Below are 24,495 nucleotides of genomic sequence, written 5' to 3' on the forward strand. Positions count from 1 at the left end.
AGGATGGAGGGAGGGAGGTGAAGATTAGGGGACATTAAGCAATGCATTCCTGCTTCCACTGCCCATGGCTTCCTTCTTGCTTAGAACGCCATTTCTGGCTTTGTTTTCTTTAGAACCTCTTTCAACATTCCTCAGCTTACAGACTGGTAATGAGGCATCAAGAAGGTGAAGCATCTGAACTGGGAACCCATGGGAATCTAGTTCTCAACTACACCTTCCTTTGATCTCACTTCTCTGGAACAGGCTTAGTTTCTCTTCCCACCTGCCCCCTCCAGGTCTCCTCTCAGGCCACTTCCTCTCCCTGTGCATTTGTAGGCTCTGGGCCAATCTCAGTGGAGAGGAGCAAAGGGGCCATGTGGTTCTGGCTTCATGTACATCGAGATCCTTACAGAGGGCCTTCTGGCGTTATCTCCAGGTGAACTTATACATGCAGCCCTTATATTAGTTCATGCATGTCACAGCTGTGGTTTGATTAAAAACCTTTACAAAGATATTTAATTGATTTATTAGGCTTTTGAAAACATACAATAAAATTTTTGTAGCTGTTGTGGTATGGCTTCATCCTAGAAATATGTTCAAGCTGAGCATGGTGGCCCTTACCTGTAGTCCCAGTAGCTTGGAAGGATAAGGCAGGAGTTCAAGACCAGTCTTAGCAACTTAGCTTAGTGAGACCCTGTCTCAAAATAAGGTATTTTTTAAAAAAGGGACTGGAGATGTGGCTCAGTGGTTAAGCACCCTGGGTTCGAGCCCCAGTGCAAAAAAAAAAAAAAAAAGAACACAATGTGTTCAGAGTTTCATAAGAAAGTGGCCCAAGTTTCTGACACCTTCTGAGAAGAGTTGAGGAGCCCTTCTTTGGCATAGGGCATTCTCCTTCTTGAACTAGAGGAAGTTCGTATGAAGTGGTCTCCTTCAGAAGCAGCCAAGAGCAAGATGGCAGAATCTGTCTTGTAGGGGCACCTTGTTCTCCAGAGAGAACACTTTTTTCTGTTTCAGAGTGATCTCCACAGTGGTCAGAGCTATTTGGGGTGCCCTACGAAAGTGGCAATTCTCATTGTGGCTCCTTTTCTGTGGTTCTCAGTCCCAGAGATGCTCCATCCTTCTAGTGACTGGGTGCCCAGAGGCATTGTTTCCAATTCTTTCTCCCCTCAGAGAGGAGCATGCAGCAGATGCTTCTTGTGAAAGCATGTAATTGAAAATGAATTTCCCCTTTCAGCTACTGTAAATGACCTGGAGGGAAGCTCAGCAGGGCTGTTGGGGCAGGGGAAACTGACGGGGATTTTAGGTAAAGGCTGTGAGGGGAGAAAATGGAGACAAGTTAAAGAGGAAAGCAAAGCTGAGACTTTGATTAGCTTCCTTGTTCATCTTTGAATTCCTGACTCAGGTGAAAGGCAGAAGTGAGGGGAAGGAGTCAAGGCCAGGGCAGTTGATTGACAGCAGCCTGTGCGAGGGGACTTAAGGGAGACTGAGGCGCCACTGAGAAGGAGTCTGACTGCTCTGTCTAGGTGCCCAGGCCAGAATACCCCTTAACGTGTTGGTGCCCCCAACACAGTCTTCTCTCCTGCTGTCAGTGAAGACAGTCAGAGGGCCTGGCAGGATCTGCCCAGTACCAGGCATGAGCATGGTACTGAGGAGCAGGAACCCCAAAGTAAGCAACACAGAGCAGGGCTCTGTGCCCAGGGGCTCAGGGCCTGGAAATAGATGGTTTTGTGAAGAGTGGGGACTGCTAATTCAGACTTAACTAAATAGTTCCAAGGGTCATAGAGCACAGAGGAGTTTGCCAGTGTTGTCACAAATTATTTATTTAATATTTCTTATTTTTTGAAAGGGTGTGAGCACCCAGAGGAGGGCTGGGGCTAACAGCATGTTTTATGCTAGAATAACTCTTGGCAAATGTAATCAGAGTGCCCATTGACTGAATGCTTACGATATAGATACACATGCTGCTTGGCTTAAGATGGGGCTACACCCCGATAAAACCATTTCTAAGTTGAAAATATTTGCATCAAAATGCTTTTACTAGCTGGGTATGGTGGCACACAACTGCAGTCCTAGCTACTCAGGAGGCCGAGGCAGGAAGATGGCTTCAGCCCAAGAGTTCAGGGTCAGCCTGGGTAACTTAGCAAGAACCTGTCTCCTAAAAAAAGACAAGAAAAACTGTGCTTACGGAACATCATAGCTTAGCAAGTCAGCAGACTGTAGAGCACCTGTTGTTTACTCTCGTGTTTGTGGGGCTAAACAGGAGCTGCCGCTGGCACCTGAGAGTACTATACTTCATATTGCTAGCTTGGGAAGAGGCCAAAATTCAAAGTAGAGTTTCTACTAAATATCTATTGCTTTTGTACCATCCTAAAGTCAAAAAAATTGCAAGTCAGGAACCATCTGTACTTAGAAGTAATCTGATCCTCAGCATGAGCCGTATGAAATACTAGCCCCATTTTACAGATGATCAAACTACAAACTGGGAAGATGGTGCACCTGGATTTGAACACAGGCTGTCTGGCTGCAAGCATATATTTTTTCCTAATGGTGTCATAAATAGATGAGTTATTTTGAATGAGGCAGACAGGGACCTATGGGTGTGGGGTCCGGTCTGAAGTCTGCAGAGTTTGGGGAGCATTTGACTCAGAAGTTGCAGAATGACTAGGGCCCCTAGGAAGGTCTTTGGGGATATGGGGAGATCTTTGCTCTTATTTTCACATTTTTGCTTCTCCAGCAGTTGAGAGTAGGACACCTTCAAAGTCCACTCATGCGTTCACCAGATGTTGGCCTACTGCCTGGCACTCAGGTCTGGAGCAGGTATCTTTGAACCTATTACTCAGGTACAGAAAGGCAGTGAATGAATGCAGGGGAAAATCTAAGTTCTGATATCTTGAACAGAATCATATTCAGTATGGGAACAGAGAGGCGGGGCCATATACCAGATGGGCAAATACTGCAGGAAGTTTATTTTGCCTATCTGTGGAGTTGTACATAGTCCCAGCTGGATCTTTAAAAATCTCTCAGATACTTGGCTGCTTTTCTTCCTCTCTATCTAGACCTGTACTTAGAAAATAAATGTAACTCATTCCCACTAAGATGCAAATGGATAATAATACTTATATCTTCAACAAGCTTTTAGTGAGCCTACCCCTAAGATTTGATTCTCAAATGGGAAGGAGAGAGAGGAGTATCCATTTTTAAAAAGGAAATAAGGAAGTCTTGGAACTTAATGAACATGTAGGCATTATAGATAGAGCACTGGGTTCTAACTGGGTTAGATAACTGGGTTCTAAATCTGGGATAATATTTTGAGACTGAAATTCAGATCTCCCTCCATGTTCTTTTTCTTCCCCTACCCAAAGCAAGGGATGTGGCTGAGTGGGTAAACTAGAGGGAGACTAAAGCCCTTTTTGGCTTTTATGTCTTAAGGTCCAAACTCACAGGAAAAGGAAATTCCCTCAGACAATCCTTCTTGAAGGGCAGAGGAGAACAGTGGTGCTTTCTAACTCCCAGATTAGAAAGTTTCTGGAAACAGAGGGGCCTCTGTTGACCTACTGGTTTGTGTGATTTAGTTTGAGTGCTCAGATTAGAAATGACTGTGTGTGGTTCAGGGTGGAGACAGCAGGCAGAGTTTACTGGGCAAACCGGGACACAGTTGACAGTGACAGGGACACTACTGATAAGTACACTGTGATAACAAGCACCAACCAGAACTGTCCCAGGCGAGTGGTGGCACAGAGCAGAGGGAAGCAGAGGTGACCTCAGAGATTCAAGGGCCCTAAGCAGAGCACTGAAGTACGGAGCCTGGGGACTGAAAGGGCTATGCAAACAGTAGTGATGGATGTCCCAGTTTATAGTAACCTGGGTGACAATGAATGCACGATCCCCGTGTTCTTCCCTCTCTCCCAGACCATGGCACTTCATAAACCCCTGGAGGGTTGGTGCTGGGGAAGGGGAGTGGGCCGGGAACAATCAAATGTAGGTGAATACATGGGAAGGAAAAGAGAAGGAACAACTAGATCTAAATACACTGTTAGCCTCAAGAGAACAGGCATGTCTTCATTTTGTCCAACAACTTCTAGCATACGCATTTCAAAGTAAAAACCAGTAACTATTTACTGAATGAAAAAATGAGGTAGATCTCTGCCCAGGGAAGAATGGTAGTGGTAATAACAGAAACAGAAACAGAAAAGGGAAATGCGTTTAGGAAGGAAGATGGTTCTGGTTTTGCAAATACTAGTTTTGAGGTGACAGCAGTTTCTTTCCCAGAAACTCTTGTGAATCAGCTGGATGTGAATGAAAAGGGCTTTGAGGGAAGTCAGTGCCGAACCAGGCGCAGTAGTGCACACCTGCAATTATTCCAGAGGCTGAGGTGGGAGAATTGCAAGTTTGAAGTCAACTTAGCAAAACCCTGTCTCAAAATAAAAACTTTAAAAGGGCTGGAGGTGTAGCTTGGTAGAGCACTTCCTTAGCAGGTGTGGGAGGCCCTGGGTTCAGTCCCCGTTCCTGCAAAAACAAATCGAAACAAGCCAGGAAGTCAGTGCTAGATTTTGGAACCAGATGCATGATTAGCAGTGACTGCCTTGGAATGACACTTAGAGCATAGAATAACACTGAGCATTGGATGAGCTCAGGAAAAGATGCTGAAGAAGACAACAGGAATTAACAAAGCATCTGAATTTCAGCTGGGGTCAAAGTCGAAGTTAAACGAATGAATCAAAATGCTTTTTGCTGTCATGTATAACTAAAATTAGGACAAACAATAACATAAAATAAAATGGGGAAAAAAGGAATGATTAAGGATGGAATTTAACTCAGAGAAAAAGGTGGAATGGGAGGGAAGCGACGACCTCAGTCACCAAGTAAACAGTCACTGAGGTTGGATGGGTGCTAATTGTTCTGAATGTGTTTTCTTCCTTCATTTATTTATAGAAGCCCTTTATCCTCAGAGATTATTTTCTCTCAACAGTTTATTTTGAAAAATTTCAAGCATGCAACAAAAATAAAATTTGCAGTGAATACACATGTTCACTACCTAGATTCTACCACTAACATTTTATTGTTCTTGTTCATAATCAATATATCCATTTATATATCCTTCTACCCATTCATCAATCCCTTCTAATTTTTGACCCATTTCAAAATTGCAGAGACCCCCTAAATTCCTCAGATTGCCTATCATTTTTCTTTTGGTGTGAAATTTAAGTACAATAAGATGCACAAATCTTAAGCGTGTATGCGCTGCTTCCCCCAAATTTTTTGTTATTAAAATTTTACAAACACACACGAAGTTGAGGGAATTTTACAATCATCTTCTTCTCTATGTGTGCCACTTAGATTTTACTCAAAACATTTTATTACTCTTACTTTCTCATAATATCCATTTTTTAAATTAATTCACCTAATTTATTAAGCATTCCAAATGCTTGATTTCTCCCCAATACTTCAGCATACATATTATTAATCAGAGATATTTGTTTACAGTTTTCTTTTGATGCGAAATTTGCATGTGGTGAAATACACAAATGTTATATTCACTGAGATTTGGGTGCTGTGTGTGTGTGTGTGTGTGTGTGTGTGTGTGTGTGTGTGTTTTGGTTTTGGGGTTTTCTTTTTAGTGCTGGGAATTGAACCCAGGGCCTCGTGCAGGCTAGACAAGTGCACTACCACTGAGCTACCTCTTCAGCCATCCACTGAATTTTAATAAATACACAAACCTGTGTAACTCAAACCCCTCTCAAGATAGAGAACATCTGCATCCCCCCAACAAGCTCACTCCAGCTCCCCACACTATGCTCCTTCCCTCTCCATCGCTGCCCTGCTTGATCCAGAGACAATTCATTTTATTTTCTCCACCATAGATTTGATTTGCAAATGGACCTCTACCATATGTATGCTCTTTCGTGGAAGGCTTCTTTCACTCGACACGACAATTCTGAGGTCCATTTATGTTGCCATTTATATCAGTAGCTCATCTCTTTTCATTACTGAGTGATACTCCATTATAGGAATATGCCAAGTTATTTTTCTGTTTTGATGGATCCCTGGGCTGTTTCTAGTTTGGGAGTATGATGAGTAAAGTTGCTCTAAATGTTCTTGTGAAGTTTTTTTGTGGACATGTTTTCATGTCTTTGGGGAAATAACTTGCTGGGTTATAAGGGTAGATATGTGTTTAGTTATATAGGAAACCGACAGTTTTCCCAAAGTGGTTGTACCTATCTGACACTCCCATCAACATGGTATTAATGTGTTCTTATTTCTCCATATAACCAACATTTAGGATTGTCCATCTTTTTAATTTTAGCCATTCTGGTAGGTGTGTAGTAATGACTCTTTGTGTTCTAATTTGCATTTCTCTGACACTAACCAGTGATGATTAACCACTTTTTCATGTGATGACTGGTTATTTGTATATCTTTTGTGACATTTTTGCTCAAATCTTTTGCCCATTTGAAAGTTGGTTGCTTGTCTTTATTGTTATGTTGTAGAAGTTCTTATCCTTTGTCAAAAATATAATTTGTGAATATTTTTCCCAATCTGTGGTTTGCCTATTCATTATCTTAATGATAGCTTGTGATGAGCAGAAGTTTTTAATTTTGATGAAATTTAATATATGTTCATTGGTTTCTGTGACTGGTTTTATAAAACTTTGTATATCCCCCCCAAGTCACAAATATATTCTCCCAAGGTTTCCACTAAAGCCATATGATTATAACTTTTATATGTAGATCTATGACTCATTTAAAACTACTTTCATGAATGGTGTTAAAAAGAGCCAGATTCACTTTTTTCCATGTGGACATCCAGTTATGACAACATTATTTGCTGAAAAGACCTTTCTCCCCATTTAATTGTTTTGGTGTCCTCTTTGAAAATCAATGACCCTTATAAGTGCTAGTATAGTTTTGGTCTCCATTCAGTTCCAAAAATCTTCTTTGTGGATCCTTAAGCCAGGATCACACTTTCTTGATTAATCTATTCTTATAGTAATTCTTAAAGTCAGATAATGTAAATACTCCAAATTTGTTAGTTTTCAAAATGCTTTAGTACCCTCAATTCTTTGAATTAAACAAACTGACTCAAATAAATGTTTTTCTTTGTGAAATTTTGGGGAGAATTGACATATTTCCATTATTTACACTTCTGTAATTTCTTTCAACAGTGTCTTATAATTATCAGTATAGAGGTTTTCATGTCTTTGGCTACATTTTTCCTAAATATTATGGTGTGTAACTTAAGAACAGACCAATCACCACTGAGAAGTCCGAATTTGAGAGACTTTATTAAGCTGGCCAGCTAACTGTCTCACACAATGCCCCCAAAACTGGCTATTGGGAGAACAGCCCTGACCACAGGGCTTATCATAATGTGATTATGATTAATAACATTAATCATAAGTGTCTGTTTCTATGATTCGAAATTACACATTAACATCATGAGATCATCGACAGAGGGGGAAGTGGGTCAAAATGACCCTTACCTAGGTACAAACTAAAGAATGGTTACTAACATCCACACAATCACTGTTCACATGGTACATTGTTTAGGAGCAATAGGAATCAAAAGAGAGCAATTCTTTACTACACAGGAGTTGCTGTTATATATTATTAAACATGTCACACCAAGTAACTGATGATGAGCAGGGGCGGGGTGTTCCCATGGGAGAAGCTTATTTCCTACATAACATGGAGTTCAGAGCAAAATGGAGTCTGTTTAGTCATTTCCCTTAGAGACTGGCCTATAACATTCTCATGGAGCCAGATCTGTCAGCCCATCACATTCCCCATTGGTTTTTTGTACATAATCAAATCATTGATTCATTAGTAGTGTAAGAGAAAAAACATGATTAACATTTTTTCAGTCTTATCTTTAGACAGTGGTTGGGGTCTCTGAGGGCTGTCCATTTTTCTGTTGTCTTAACTCAGATGTGATGAGTCCATGTTGTGAGTAAGTTTCCTTCCATTTTAGCCGGGTGTTAGTCCTTTCTGTAACAATTTGACATAGACATAATCTTCTGACTGAAATGGGTTTTGGAAATCAGTGGTCTCTTGGGGCTGGTTCTCTCATAAGTTGAACCTGTTAGAGAGACTTAACAACAGGTTAGAAGAGGAGCAGGTTCTTGGTAAGGGTGGAGGAAGGGCTCTGAAAGCATTAACATTTTAGTCTCTCAGGGGTCATTTGCTTCCAACTTTCTGAACTCAAACTGGCCCTTATTTTTGTGATATAACCCAATTTACGTATCTATATTGACTGTCTTGTAAAATTTTTATTATTACCCCTCTAACTTTAGGGACTTTTTACTGCTGTAAGGAAAAAGGGCGATGACCAATCTTGCTGCTTCGAGCTGAGAGGGGGCGTTGTGGGGTTGGGGCAAGCAGTAAAAAGTTCCTTTTTAGAAACTGGATCTTTCTAGGGGTAAAAGTCTTGTTCTATGAAAGAAACAAAAAACCATGAGTACAAAATAAATAGCATCTGGAACATGTCAATGAATATCATGAAGCTGATAGAAATTAATAATCTCTTACCAGGAGATGGAAGAGCTGAGACATTGTTTACATAGAAAGGCCTAACAAAGTCTAACAAGGCTGGAGAGGATAAGGCCTTAATTGTAAATCTTAACACTGTTGGAGTTTTCAGGAATGTAATCTTAACACTGTCGGAGTTATCAGGAATGTAAACACAACATTTAGTTAAGTTACTTACTGTCATCTGATTTTTGTAAAATATCTCTTTATTGGCATGATCTCTTTGTTTAGTAGAGATCCCTTTATTTTTGTTACTTAGGGTTAGAGAATCATACTAGCAAACATGATTAAGTCTACCTATATCAGAGGTTAAGATAATCTGCAGGCCTTAAACTGACTAAAAACTTATAAGTCTGGCAGTTTCTCTTGATAGTTATCAGGCATTTTTGTCTAAGAATCTTTTTGTTACCTCCAGTTTTATTTATTTTGGGGGCTAACACAAGTGTACATCTTAAGTTACATGAAAACAACTATTGTTTTGTTTTTAAAATGTCCAGGAATGACTCTGTTTTGGTTTTAACTGTTTTGCTAGGTGTTTAAGACCAAGCTTGTCAAATTGACCTTGTTCCTATCTGCTGTTAAGAGTCAGCTGAGTTCCCACAGGGGTCACTCTTGGGGAACTTGAGAGCAGCTTCTTAGCTCCTTTAGTGCCATTCATTAGGTAGGGTCTCCTTGATGAGGTGGCTTCCTTTGGAAGCATTAGGGATGTCTCCCTTTCCCAAGGACCCTCCTTTGCAGCAGGTACACTGATTGGCTTCTCATCCTCTAGTGGTCACATCAGTCTCCCTGATTGGAAGGTTGTGTGGCCCAGAGTTGTAAAGCTCCTTAGAGAAATTCTCTTGTTCCCTGGGTTTAGGCTGACTCTGAGGGCAAGAGCCAAATATTGATTTTCTTGACCCCTTTATTTTAATCTTAATCTTTAGGTTTTGATCTTAAACATCCAGCAAGTCAGTTTCACCAGTCATACAATAAGAGTACTGGGTTTTAACTTTCTCATGGAGCCAGATCTGTCAGCCCATCACACTAAATATTTCAAGGTTTTTTTTTTTTATATACAATTATAAATTTTCAATTAGTAGTTGCTAATATTTAGGAACACAATTGTTTTTGTATCTTTACCTTGTGTCCTTAAACCTTGTTAACTTCACTTATTAGTTCTAAGAGTCATTTATAGATTACTTAGGGTATTTTTTTTTTTTTGGTAAATAATGATGGCAAATGCAAATAGAGATTGTTTTATTTCTTCCTTTGTAAACTCTGCAAAGTTCAATTTCTTCTTTTACCTTCGATTTCTTCTTTTTGCCATGTGGCAAAGGCGAGGGCCTCCAGTAAATGTAAAGTAGAGGTGGTTGAAGAGGATAACCTGGCCTGTATCCTAGTTTTAGGGGGAACGTTCAATATCTCACCAGTAAGTGTAGCTGTAGATGTTTAAATAAATAGAAAGTCTCAAAGAAATGTCCATTTTATAGACACTTTTGAGTTTTTGTCATAAAGTTGTTCATTGTATTTCTTATTATCCTTTTAACATCTGTAGATACTTCCTGATGTAGGTCACTTATATTCTCACTCTTTTTCTGAATTAGATTATCTAGGGAATTATAAATTTTGTTACCTTTTGCTTGTATTCATTTCCTCAGTTGTTTGCCTGTTTCCTCTGTGGTTGATTTCTGCTCTTACCTTTATTATTACCTTCTCCTTATTTTTGAGAGGTCTATGTTGTTCTTTCTCCAATTTTTTCAAGTGGAACCTTAGGTACTAATTTTAGATCATTTTATTCTAGTAAAAACATTTGGAGCTGTACAATTTTCTATTTACTTCTTTCAATAAATACCATTTATGAACTGGGAAATGTATAAGAAAAATATATGTTTATGCATTATAGATAGAAGTCCTTTTGTTAGATACCTCCCACTGATTTTTTTTTGAAATTTGATTTCTTTCCCATTTGATGACTTTTGATGTATTGTGTTTCATTATTATTTAGTTTAAAATATTTTCTAATTACATGATTTCTTCTGTGATCCAATTATAGAAGTACATCATTTAATTTCCAAATATTTGCTGCTTTTTAAAGTATCCTATTGTTAATTTCTAAGTCCATTGTTAAAGAATATTTGGTATGGTTTTAATTTTTTTCATTTTAAGCTGTTTTATGGCCATGCATATGATCTGTCTTGGTGTGCATACCATTCATAATTGAAAAGAAGTGCATTCTTCAGTTGTTGGGTGTAATGTTCAACAAATATCAGTAAGATCAAGATGGTTGGTCTTGGGCTGGGGTTGTGACTCAGTGGTAGAGCACTGGCCTAGCATATGTGAGGCACTGAGTTCGATTCTCAGCACCACATATAAATAAATGAATAAAATAAAGGCCTATCAACATCTAAAAACTATTTAAAAAAAAAAATGGTTGGTCTTGTTCAAATCCTCTGTGCCCTAGACTTTGGGGAGGGGGGGGAGTTTAGCAAAGCCTGTTCATTCAGATTCTTTACCATGTCCCTGAGTCTTCAGAGATAAAGATATTCATTTCCTCTGGGTATAAGGGTGGCATCTTTCTCAGCAGGGTCTTATGACCTGCTTCAAGGGAAAATGAAAAAATCCTTCTAAAGTTTTTTGATCTGCTTCAGAGGAAAAGGGTGGGAAAGGTCAGAAAGATCTCTCTACACATGCAGTTTCTCAATTAGTTCAAAATACTTAATATGCCAAGATGCTAAATTTTGACATAGAGTATTTTAAACTTCATCACATAGAACCACCACCCAAAACAAGATACAGGATATTTCTATAATTCCAAAAAATTTCCCTTTGCTCATTTTATTCAATTAGCTTCCCTCCATCCTGGCTGCCACTTTCTTATGTCTATCATTATAGATTAGCTTCACCTGTTCTAGAACTTCAAATAAATAGAATTAAACAGTAGGTTATTCCTTTGTGTGTGACTTCTTTTGCCTAAACCAATGGTTTTGCATTTCAACAATGTTTTTACATGTATCAACAGTTTGTTGATAACAAGCTGTTATCAGTTTTTAAAATTGATGACTATATTCCATTGTATTAATGTGCAGCAATTTTGATTAATATGTTAATCTATTGATGGATATTGGGTTAATATCAATTTTTTTACTATTGTGATTCAAACTGCCACTGAGATTCTTATACAAGTCTTTTAATGGACATATACAGATGTTCCTTGACTTACCATGGGATCATGTCCTGGAAAACACATTGTAAAGTTGAAAGTGTCACAAGTCAAATATGCGTTTAGTACTTCTAACTTATTGAACATCAGAGCACAGCCCCGCCTACCTTAAACATGCTCAGAATTTACATTAGCCTATGGATGGGCAGCATTGTCTAACATAAAGTCTATTTTATATGTGGTGACCATTTGATCACGGTTGAGTGGCCCTGAGGCTCACTGCCACCACCTAGCGTTATGAAAGAGTATTGCTACCCTGGGAAAAGATCAAAACTGAAGTATAGTTTCTACCAAATGCACATCGCTTTCACAAAGCCTTAAAAGTTGAAAAATCATTAAATTTAACCATTATTAATGATCTGTATTTTCATTTCTCTAATGAAACACTTAAGCTGGGTGCCGTGGTGTACAACTATAATGCCAGAAGCTCAGGAGGCTGAGACAGGAGGATCTCCAGTTCAAAGCCAGCCTCAGCAACGGTGAGGTACTAAGCAACTCAGTGAGACCCTATCTCTAAATCAAATACAAAAAATGACTGGGGATGTGGCTCAGTGGTTAAGTGTCCCTGAGTTCAATCCCTAGTACCAAAACAAAAACAAAAACCACTTAAAATCCAATTGCTAGATCTTGGGGTAAATAAATGTTTAATTCCGTAGCATATTACCAAACAGTTCTTCAAAGTGCTTACATGCTCACCAGCAGAAACCCATTTCCTCTACATACCAACACTAGACTCGTCATTCTAGTGAGTAAAATGTAATCCCATCATGGTTTAAATTTGCATTTGCCTGATAATTTAAAGATGTTGCTCAACTTTACTTGTGCTTATTGGCTATTTATATATCTCCCTTTGTGCAATGTCTATTTAATTCTTTGTCCAAGACCTTAAAACTGTTTTCTTTTCATTGCTCGTAACGAGAAATACAAATTTAGTCTATTATTTGTAACATAGGACAGGATTCAGGACACTTTCCTAAAATAATCCAGCTTGGCAATGGAGAAAATAGCAGAAGCTTCTCTAGAGCAGGCCATGAGAGTTCTCAGACTTTTCCCTAGGTAGGTCATAAGACCCTCATTCCAGAGAGATCCTCCCCACACACAGAGGAAAACCAGGAAGACACAGACACAGAGAAGAACTTGAGTGAACAGGCCTTGCTAAGTTGCCCCAGTTTATCACCATTAGTTCAGAGCCCTTTTAATCACCCATCTCCCTGGCTGTCCACTCTGCATCAAATGAGGCATAAAATCAGCTCCCCTGTTTCTTTGGGTCTTCATTTCTGAAGGCACCCATGTCATATAAAACTTACATTAATCAATTGGTAAGCTTTTCTCTTGTTGATTTGTCTTTTGCTATAGGGTCTCAGTTTTTTAACCTGGCGATGCATAGGGAAAAATATATTTATGCATTATAAATAGAAGTCCTTTAGTTAGATACCTCCTACTGATTTCTGATCATGCTGATCTGAAGAGCTATCTAGTTCTATTTTGTTACCAGACATTTTTTCTTCTCAATTCTCCTTGCCAATGGACATGTTTAATTATCAAGAGTAATGATGGATCACACATTTCCTGCTGCACCCCCTTCCCAATGCAGTCTACTCGTCATCCACCTCTGGAGACGCATTACTTAGCCACACGCCAACAGATTTCCTGAGCTTATACTAAGCACATTATTAGTTAGCTTTCTGTTTGATTTCTTTTGTTGAAAAAAAATTCTAATTTTAATCAACAAAATACTCATACATTTATTGGTACAATGTATATTTATGGGGTACTTTTTTTTTTTTTGGCAATGCTGGGAATTGAACTGAGGGCTTTGATGCTTCTAGGCAAGCACTCTACCAACTGAGCTATATCTCCAGTCCTGCGATATGTTTCTGACATGCTGATTTCAGTTCCTTCAATACATTACAGGATTAGCAAATTGAACTACTGAATTCATCACCTCAACTATTTGTTATTTCTTTGTGGTGAGAATGTTTAAAATCTTCTTTTAGCCACTTTGAAATATGCAATACATTATTATTAACTGTAGTCACAGGGCTGAACAGTGGAACACCAGAGATTATTCTTTCTGAGATTCATTGCTAATTGACACGTGTTTGTTGGCTATTTCTATGGTTTGAGAAATGTCTATTTGAGTCCATTGCCCATTTTTAAATAAAATTATTTGTTCTCTTCTTATTGAGTAGTTTGAGTTCCTTGAATATGTTGAATATTAGTCCCTTATCTGATGTGTGGTTATAATTTCTCCAAAGCTCAGGTCGTCCCTTTATTGTTTCCTTTACTGTGCATTAGTCTATTTTTACTTTTATTGCCTTTACTTTTGGGGTCATATCCAAGAAATCACTGCCTAGATCAATGTCCTGAAATTTTCCTCGTTATTTTCTAAAAATTTTATGCGTTTAATGTGTTATGTTTAACTCTTTAATTAACTTCAAGTTGTGAAATAAAGCTCCATTTTTATTCTTTGCACATGACTATCCAGTTTTTCTAACATTATTTATTGAAGATACTGTGTACTCCACATAGTATATTCGTATAGCTCCTTTGTAGAAAATCAATTGACTATAGATGTGTGGGTTTATTTCTGGGCTTTCTATTCTATTCCATTGGTCAGTGTTTCTGTTTTTATGCCACTACCAGGCTGTTTTGATTATGATCGCTTTGTAATATATTTTGAAATCCAGTAGCAGGATGTCTCCAGCTTAATTTCTTTTGGTTAATATTACTTTGGTTGTTGGGGTGTTTTGTGGTTTCACGCACATTTAGATTTGTATTCTATTTCTATAAAGACATTGGAGTTTTGATAGGATTTCATTGAATCTATAAACTGCTTTGGGTAGTGTGGACATTTTAACAATATTGATTCTTCCAATCCATGAACATGAAATATCTTTCATTATATTTGTGTTATTTTCAATTTCCTTCATCAATATTTTATTCAATATATATAGACCTTGTAAATATTTGGTTAAGTTTAATTCTATGTATTTTACTTTTTATGCTATTGTGAAGGAGATTTTTTCCCATAATATTTTACCATTTTCTTCCTTCCTTCCTTTCTTTTTTGTTTTTGTTTTTTGGAGACAGGGTTTTGCTATGTTGGCAACCTAAATGAAGGGAGTTGCTTGCTTAATTTCCTTTTCAGACAATTTGTCATTAGTGTAGAGAAATACCACGGAGTTTTGTAAGTTGATTTTACATTCTGGAACACTACTGAAGTTTATCAACTCTAAGAGTTTCTTGGTTGAGTCTATATGGTTTTTGGTATGTAAGATCAGATCATGTCATTAGCAAACAGACAACGTATCACTTATTCTTTACTATTTGAGCAACTTTTCTTTCTTTCTCTTGCCTAATTGCTCTAGCTAAGATTTCCAGTATTATGTTGAATGGAAATAGTGAGAGTGGAAATCTTATTATTTATTTTTTTTTTTTGTTAACCAGGGAAATCTTTATTTTGTTCCAAATCTTAGAGGAAGCGTTTTCAACTTTACATTGTCAAGTAAGATGTTAGCTGCGAACTTGTGTGGTCTTTGTGGTGTTGAGAAACATTCCTTTATGCCTAATTTGTTGAGAGATTTATTATGAGTTTTGTCAAGTGCTTTTCTACATCTATTGAGATGATCATGTGATTTTTGTCCTTCATTATATTAATATGGTACACATATTGAACCCATCCCAGGGACATAATAATCACAGTGAATGATCCCTTTAATGTACTTTGAGTATGTTTTGCTAGTATTTTTTTTTTTTTTTTTTTTTTTTTTGCTAGTATTTTGAGTATTTTTATATCTGTCTGCATCATGAACATTGGCCTGTGGGTTGTTTTTCTTTTTTTCTGGTTTTTTTTTTTTTTTTTTGTACCAGGGATTGAACCCAGGGACACTTAACCACTGAGCCATATCCCAGCCCTTTTTATTTTTTTTATATTTTATTTTGAGACAAGGTCTTGCTAAGTTGCTTAGGGCTTCACTGTTGCTGAGGCTGGCTTTGAACTTGCAATCCTCCTGCCTTAGCTTCCCGAGTCATTGGGATTACAGGCAAGTGCCATCATGCCCAGCTCTTCTGTCTTTGCCTGGCCTTATAAAGTGAGTTTGGAAATATTCCCTCCTCTTTAATATTTTAGAGGAGTTTGAGGAGGATCGGTATTAGTTCTTTAGGTGGTTGATAGAATTCAACTGTCTACTATCAGGTCCTGTGCTCTTCTTCAAGGGGAGACTGAATTACTGATTCAATCTCCTTACTTGTTATTGATCTTTTCAGATTCTAATTTCTTGGTGATTCAATCTTGGTAGACTATGGCCTAGGAATTTATCCATTTCTTCTAGGTTGTTCAATTTATTGATATTTACTTGTTCACAGTAGTCTTATAATCTTTTGTGTTTCTCTGCCATCAGAAAATGTCTTCTCTTTCATTTCCGATTTTGACATCTTTTTTCTTTGGCTAAAACTTGCCCAATTTTGTTAAACTTTTCAAAAAATCAACTCTTACATTTGTTAATCTTTTTTGTTTCTCTTCTATTTTTTTTTTCCATTTATATTTGCTTCAGTTTTTGTTCTTTGTTAATTTTGCACTTAGTTCTTTTTTTAGTTCTTTGAGGTGTGTGTTAGGTTGTTTATTTGGGGTCTTATTTTTTAATGTAGAGGTTCATGGTTACAAATTTCTCTTTTAGAATTGCTTTTGTTACATAGTACCCATATGCTTTAGTAGGCTGTGTTTCTATTTTCTTTTGTCTCTAAATATTTTTAAAATTTCTCCTTCGATTTCTTCTTTTGCTCAATGGTTGTTCAGGAGACTTGCTTAATTTACACATATTCATTAAGTTTACATAATTCCTCCTGTTACTGATCTCCAGTTTGATATCTTTGTGGTTAGAAACAATACTTGATATTACTTCAGTCTTCTTAAATTTGTTAAGATGTATTTTGTGACCTGACATGACTACCCTGGACAATGTTCTATGTGCACTTGAGAAGAACATGTATTCTGCTGCTGTTGCAAAGAATGTTCTGTATATGTCTATTAGTCTAAAGTGTAGTTCAAGTTCAATGTTTCTTTATTTTTTGTTCTTATTTTCTGAATAATCTGTCCAATACTGGAAGTGGGATCTTTTTTCTTCCTTCTTCCTCTGCCTCTTCTTTTTCCCCCTCCTCTTCTCTTTCTCTTCCTCCTTCTATTCTTTTTCTTCCTCCTTTTCTTTCCCTTCCTCCCTTTCCCTGCCTCCTTCCACTTCTCCCCACCATGCACTTTTTTTTTTTATTTTGAGACAGAGTTTCACTAAGTTACTCAGGCTGGCCTCAAACTTGGATTCTTCCTGCCTCAGTCTTACAAGTAATTGGGACTACAGTTGTGTGTAACCACACTGACTAGAAGTAGGCTTTTGAAACCCCCTTATATTACTGTGTTACAGTCTCTCTCTCTCTTCAGGTATCATAATGTTTGCTTTATGTATTTAGATGCTCTGATATTGGGTGCATATGTATTTATACTTATATTATCCTTTTGCTGAATTGATCCCTTTATCACTATATAATGACCATTGTCTCTTTTTACAGTTTTGGACTTAATGTGTAATTTGTCTGAAATAAATATACCCCTGTTCTGTTTTGATTCCCTTTGCATATCTTTCTCCATTTCTTCACTTTCAGTCTATGAGAGTCCTTTAAGTGAAGTGTCTTTTGTAGGCATCATATAGTTGGGTCTTATTTTTTTAAATCCATTCAGTCACTCCTATAGCTTTTACTTGGAAAATCTAATCCATTTACAAAGTAATTATTGATAGATGGGGATTTGCTAATGCCATTTTGTTAATTATTTTCTGGTTGCTTTCTATGTTCTTTGTTCTTTTCTTTATGGCTTGATGGCTTTCTTAAGTGATATGTTTGGAAGTTTTTTTTAATCCTTTGTGTATCTATTAAAGACTTTTGTTTTGTGGTTACCCTCAGGCTCATATAAACATCTATGCTGATAACTGGCTATTTCAAACTAGTAACAACTTAGCTTTGCATACAAAACCTCCACAGTTTTATTCTCCCTCTCCCATGTTTGTAAAATCACAATTTACTTTTTAAAGTAATTTGTATCCTTATAACAAATTATTAGCTTTAGTATTTTCTTTCTTTCTTTTCTTTTTTTTTTCTTTTCCTTTTTTTTCAAGTAGGGGGATTGAACCTGGGGCTTCCCACATGCTAAGTAAGTGCTCTACCACTAAGCTACCATCCCAGGCCTTTTAATTTTATTTTAAAATTTGAGACAGTTCTCACTAAGTTGCTGAGGTTGGCCTTGAAATTGTGATCCTCCTGCCTCAGCCTCCTAGGATTATAGGTTGTGTCACTGTGCTGGGCTAGCTTTGGTTATTTTTAATAGTTTTGGCTTTTAGCCTTTGTTCTAGAGATACAATTACAGTGTTAGACCGTTTTAGATTGTTTTACTTTATCCAGTGAGTTTTATACTTGCATATGTTTTCATGTTACGAGTTAATATCTTCCTCCTTCTGCTTGAGGAACTCCTGTTGGCACTTTTTTTCTTCCTTATTTTTGTAATGCATTGTAGTTATACATAATAGTGGGGCTTCTTTTGACATTTTCATAAATGCATATAACATAGTTTTCTGCATTTTAGTCCCTAGTACCACACTGTTCTTCTCCTCCTCCCTCCCCATCACTTCTTTTAAGGCAGGTCTAGTGGTGATAAATTAACTCTTTAGTTCGCATGAATAAGTCTTTATTGTTCCTTCATTTTTTTTCCCATGGTGCTGGGGATTCAACTCTACCAACTGAGTTATAACCCCAGCCCCACTCCTTTGTTTTTGAAAGACAGTGTTGCTGGGTATAATATTCCTTACTGGCAATTTTTTCTTTCAGAATTTTGAATATATCATCCCCCCTCCTTTCCAGCCTGCAAGGTTTCCACTGAAAATCCACTGAGACTCTTACACAGGTTCTCTTTTAAGGGGCAATTTGCTTTATCCTTGTGCTTTTAAAACTCTTTGATTTTATACATGCATTATAAGGTGTCTCTCAATGTGGGTTCATTTGAGTTCATTTTATTGTGGTCCTTTGAGTTTCCTAGACCTGGGTTTTGATTTCCTTCCACAGGTTTGAGAAGCTTTCTGCCATTATTTCTTTCAATACATTTTCTTCCTTCTTCCTTCCTTTATCCCTTCCCTTCCCTTTCTTTTGGATTAAACCAGGGATGTTCCTCCACTGAGCTACATCCCAACTGTTTTAAGAGGCTTTTTTCTTTCTCTCTCTCTTTCTTTCTTTCTTTTTTAATTTTTGAGACAGAATCTCACTAAGTTACTCAGGTCTTGAACTTGGGATCCTCCTGCCTCAACCTTCTGAGTAGCTGGGATTACAGTCGTATGCCACTGTACGTGGTTCTCTTTTCTTCCTTAGCTTTTACTAACATTTGCAAGAAGTCTTTATGATTTCCTTCTAAATCCTCAGTTACATTCTCCTCAAAATTTATTATTCAAAAGCAAGAAAACTTCAGTAAGATTTGTAGAAAATGTCAGGGAATAGATTTTTAAAAGCAAACGTGAAGAAAAGGATTTATATTCTGTGTGTGAAAATATAGCATCTATTCAGAGTTTTAAACTTACATTAAAGCAATTATTCCTTAATCTGGGCAGTTTCTTCAGAGTTTTAAATAATATCAAAACATATCTATTATCAAACTGAATTTGACCTTTTAAGTTGGAAAAATGCTTGTTCTTTACATCCTAAGCTTACTTTCATTTTTGTTCTACCTAATTGCACTGGCAGGAATATTAGACTATCTTTCACCTTTTAATAAATTTGTTCACAAATAATTTCACTAGGTGAATGTGTACTTTTTTTTAATCTTCAGGATGGAAGACACTTTTTTGAAATTGTCATCCTATTCCCTATGAGCCCTCTTTGTTGACTTATTTCATTTTATTATAACTCAATTATTCTACAAAACAAAGCCAATCTGAAATTTACAAAGGATAAAATGAAGATAGATAATTTGAATCATTTGGGGAATAAAATAACAAGAAAATGACAAAGATAGAAGTCGAGATAGACAAAAACACACAGACACACCAAGAGAGATGTAGAGACACAGAGAGATATGAAGATAGAAGTTAGCAGTAACAGACAGATCGACAGACATGAAACTAATGTGTGATCTTAAACAGACTGCAGTTTAACTGTTCCTTTGGGTATTCCGGGTAATACAGATGCCTGGATCACATCTAAAGGAAACAAACAAAAACACTTTCCTTTCGATGACTCCTTCAAGAGATGTGTTGTCCATTTGACACACATTGTTATCTGCTGTCTGAGAAGTGGTTCTTACAGAATCAACAACTAAAAAGTTCTGCATGATTCCAGAAGATAAAGCAAGGGTAAAATCTAGAACATATCTGTCTCAGTTGTCAATCTATTGCCTCTCTGCTCCAAGTTCACCCTTCAGTGAGCACGCTGTAAGTTTTTCAGTAGAGGGCGCTAGAGGGGCAGGAAGAAAGAAAAGGACAACAGATGACTCTACTGGGTTATGTACCATTTAACCCACTGTAAGTTGAAAATATTATCTTGAGAATGCATTTAATGCATCATAGCTCAGCCTAGCCTACCTTCACCACACTCAGAACACTACCCTACAGTCAGGCAAAGTCATCTAACCCAACACCTGTTTTATAACAGTGTTGACCATCTCATGTAATTTATTGAATAGTATTCTGAAAGTGACAAATAACAGTTGTACGAATATGCTTTCTACTATCATAAAGGCCAAAGACCCTGAGTTTAGCCATTGTAAGTTGGAGACCATATCCTTGCTGTTCCTGGTTAATACCTGGTGGGATGCAGGTATGAGGCCCTCTGGTGGAGTTCTGCCCCAACCACGTGCCCAGAATGTGTGGTGCCTCAGGGACCTTGCAGACTCAGCCTGGGGATAACTTTCTCCCCAGCCCCCAAAGATTTCTTGCCTGCTTCAATGCCCCAAACACCTAATGCCAATACCTGCTCTTTGATTCTGCAGATCATCTGCATCCCAGAGGGTTCCCACGCCTTCTGCAGGCCCCTCTACCTGTGCATTGCCAGGCAGTTGGTTGTGGATGGACTGTACCTGCCTGCACTTTGGAGGGTGGCTTGCCCAGGGACTGCAAAGCAGCCACCTTCCCTTCTACGTGGGTCCAGTTCAGTTCCCCAAGGCGGTCTGAGCCTGTCTTAGGGAGCGGCTAAGTCTCTTTCCTTGGATACTCATAGTTCTAGGGTGTCATGTAGAATTTCCTTATATGCTGTGGTCTTTATTGGAATTTAATAATTCTTTATACTAAATTTCCCTTGTTCAGCTCACTATGTAAATCAATATCAAGGCTAATGTTTTAGTAAGAAATGCAGCTGCCTTTCCACTCATCAAGAATTTAAAACATGAAGTAGAAATAAGTGAGCCTGTTTCTTCCTTTGCAACTTTTTTTCTTTGCTAATTTTGATTTTAGGGTTTTGAAACTGAGTGGTTAGCTCCTTTCACTTCTCAAAGGAAATTAACACACTCTTTTTCGTTAGCTAGATTGTCAAATCAAAGCCAATAGATATTCTAACTTATATGTGGCACGGGATTTGTGATGAAGTGACAGAAATCTTAAGTCCCCACTGAAATAGGACAGTGATGATTATTTCAGTTGGGCAGAACTTCCAATTACTGACAGTGTATGATAAGCTGATTCTTTCTAAGGAAAAATAATTGAGCTCAAGTGTTTAGTTTCTTGAGGTTTAAAACAGATCTCAGGAAGAGTGAGCAGTGGAGAAATCCCTATCATTACCTTGGGGGGTCATATAAAGATACTAGGGGGGCTGGGGTTGTGGCTCAGTGGTAGAGCACTCACGCACATGTTAGGCACTGGGTTCAAGCCTCAGCACCACATAAAAATAAATAAAATCTCCTGGGATTATTACATGAATCTATGCTAGTCTTGTGATCATAACAATAGAAATCGTGCAAATGATCCTACAAGTGTTACCATGCAGAATTGCCTAGGGAACTTACTAGAATACAGATTCCGGGCCTACTTGGATGTGTCACAGCAACTGGTATTTTTAACAAGCATTCCAAGGGATTCCGATGTAGGCAGTCTTGACCACACTTCAAGAAACCATGATTTAAACTGTCCAAATGAGCTCTCAAAAGAAAAGTGAGGTTTTGTTTAAAACTAGAAGACTGTTCATGTGTCCCTTTCTGATATGGAAATGGCCTTCATCATTTTATCCCATGCTTCATTCCAGAGTAAAAGCAACAATACATCCTTCATCCCAAATAATCTGTGTGGAGCAGCCACTTCACATTCTCCTGACCATGTTGTTAAATCTTGCTGGAGATGAAGTTGTTTCTGCCTGAAGTTTTCCCTTTTCTAACAGTAAGGTGAATAAAACTCATTTCGTTCTAAAAGAGAAAAAAAAAATTCCAAACTGATAGAATAAAGCCTGCAATATCATGGACAGTGAAACTAAAGAGAATGTTTGGAACCATGTAAGATCAAAAAGTCAACATGTTCTTCAGTATCCAGAAGAAACCCAGTATCTTCATAAAAGATGCTTAAATAAAATATATGTCTCAAGGCCTGTATTTACTTTTTAAACTTCTAGTAATTTTAGATCAGATGTTAACAATGGAGTAGGAGGAAAGTGGGAGAGTCCAGGCTGTTTCTCTTGTGAGCCCCTTTAAGGACCTCAGCCCTTCACTTCTCAGCTCAAAAGGCCATCACTGATTCTTAAGGGCTGACCCAAACTTGCTAATCTTCCATTCTGGAAACCAGTTGTGCAAAATGAAACCTAAAATGTTCCCCTGGAGCAAAGGAAAATATGTTTGGTTTCGACAGTGTCTCTTAGAGAAACTCGGACACTTTCGCTACGGCTCCTTCCTGCATTCTTTGGGGTTAGAAGCCACCAGGAAAAAAACAGCACGAGAACAGGCTGAGTCAAAGGAGGACATGCAGCAACAGGCCCAGGAGCCTCTCAAGTGGCCCAGGAGGTGGAGGCCACCTGACTTTGTTGCAGGTCATTGTACTTTCCTGGAGCTTCACAGGCTTGTGGAGTGTCCTTATTTGGAGTATTGCAAGACTAACCCACCTGATGTGTAATGGGAAATGTGTCTGAAATCAATGACCCTGAACACTCACAGTGCTGTCACCTGTATTCTATGTCACCAGACATCGTGCTGGATATTGTTAGGAGGAAAAAGGGTGGCTTCTACTGTAAATGGTTATATAATAGTTTGAGAAGAATGCAAAATGGAAAAAGGAAAAATGCACAGGTTTCTTTTCTAGCGCAAGGCATTTAAAAGTAAACTTTGAAAGTTGGATGAGTGATTGCTTCAAAGTACAGAGGTCAAGTCCCATTCCAATAAGTACCACATCCACCCAAGAATTAGATTTCAAAATCACACAACCTCACACATTTCACATAACAAGGGAAAAACACTGCAGTGTAACAAAAGAAGGGATATAATTCTGGAAGGGTCATAAGCTTATGGCATGCCAAGCAGCATCGCCTGTCACTCTGCAGTGGGGTTACTTACTTTTACATGAATAAATTTGAAAAGTCATGGAGAAAGACTGAACATGCAAAAACTTCCTTAAATCCTGAAGAATAATCTTAAAGTTGCTGGGAGCTGGAAGCCCTAGAATGCCTCTGAGGAATTTCACTAAGAACATCTGTAGACATTCACTGACTGGCTTCAATCTGGTCTAACTGCAAGGATCCAGACACACACATTTGCCAACTGGAGTTGATGTCAGGCTTCTGGATTGGCCTAAGTCTGATGGGATGTCAGTTTGATGCCAGGTTTTTCTTTATTTCAGAATGATTGTGTAGTGTAGCTGTTGAAAGTGCTAGCTGCTACCACTGGTTTCCTGGGGGATGGACCTCTGACGTAAGAGAGAAGCTTTTGAAAACATTCCTGGAAAACAAGATACTGTCAGACAAGTCACACATTATACAAACTCCAAAGTAGGAAGCAATATAGCTTTGGTTGATTGCTTGTAAGAAATAATAGGCTACCTGGAAGTTTCTAAGTAAATAAAAAACCATCTATATTGGGGACCAAAACTACAGTTTTGGTATTCTTAACCAGAGATGAAATGTCATTAAATAATGAAAATGTACTAAGAAAAAAAGGAGCATTTGGTATCCTCATCATTTTTTTAACCTAAAAATTTTACTCTCCAGATTTTTTATGACTGGCTGATACGGTACTTGCAAGTCCAAGTCAACAGAGGTGGCCACCAGCCACCAGATTGAACACATGTGAGAAAAACCAACCAACAGCACTGCTCAGATGTACCACCTGCTCAAAGTATGAGGGTCGTGCCACCTCAGTGGCTGTAAAGAGCCTTGCTACTGGCCCCTAACCTCCTTCTCATCCTTCCAGTTCGATAGGCTTACAACTTGAGCAACAAGACAAAACTCAACAGGGCTACAGAACCCCTGAGGTGTCATTGTTGAAACATAATAGTGCAGAATCAATCTTCAGAGGTTAAGGAGGGAGTTTTTAATAAAAATGTAATTAATAGGTTTGGCATTTTAGGAAAACTAACTTTAAAAGGAAGGCATCCATGCATCTATAATCCCAGCTATTCAGGAGGCTGAGGCAGGAGAATTGCAAGTTGAATGTCCAGTTGGGCAATTTAGCAAGACCCCATCTTAAAAAAAAAAAAAAAAAAAATGTATAGGAGGAGAGAACAAATTCCATTGAACTGGTTTGGATTCTGGAGTTCTTTCTCTTGTTTACAGTTTGAGTACTGTCCTTATTAATAAAAT

The sequence above is a fragment of the Sciurus vulgaris genome, assembly GCF_902686455.1.
Source record: "Sciurus vulgaris genome assembly, chromosome: 9".
NCBI lineage: Eukaryota > Metazoa > Chordata > Mammalia > Rodentia > Sciuridae > Sciurus > Sciurus vulgaris.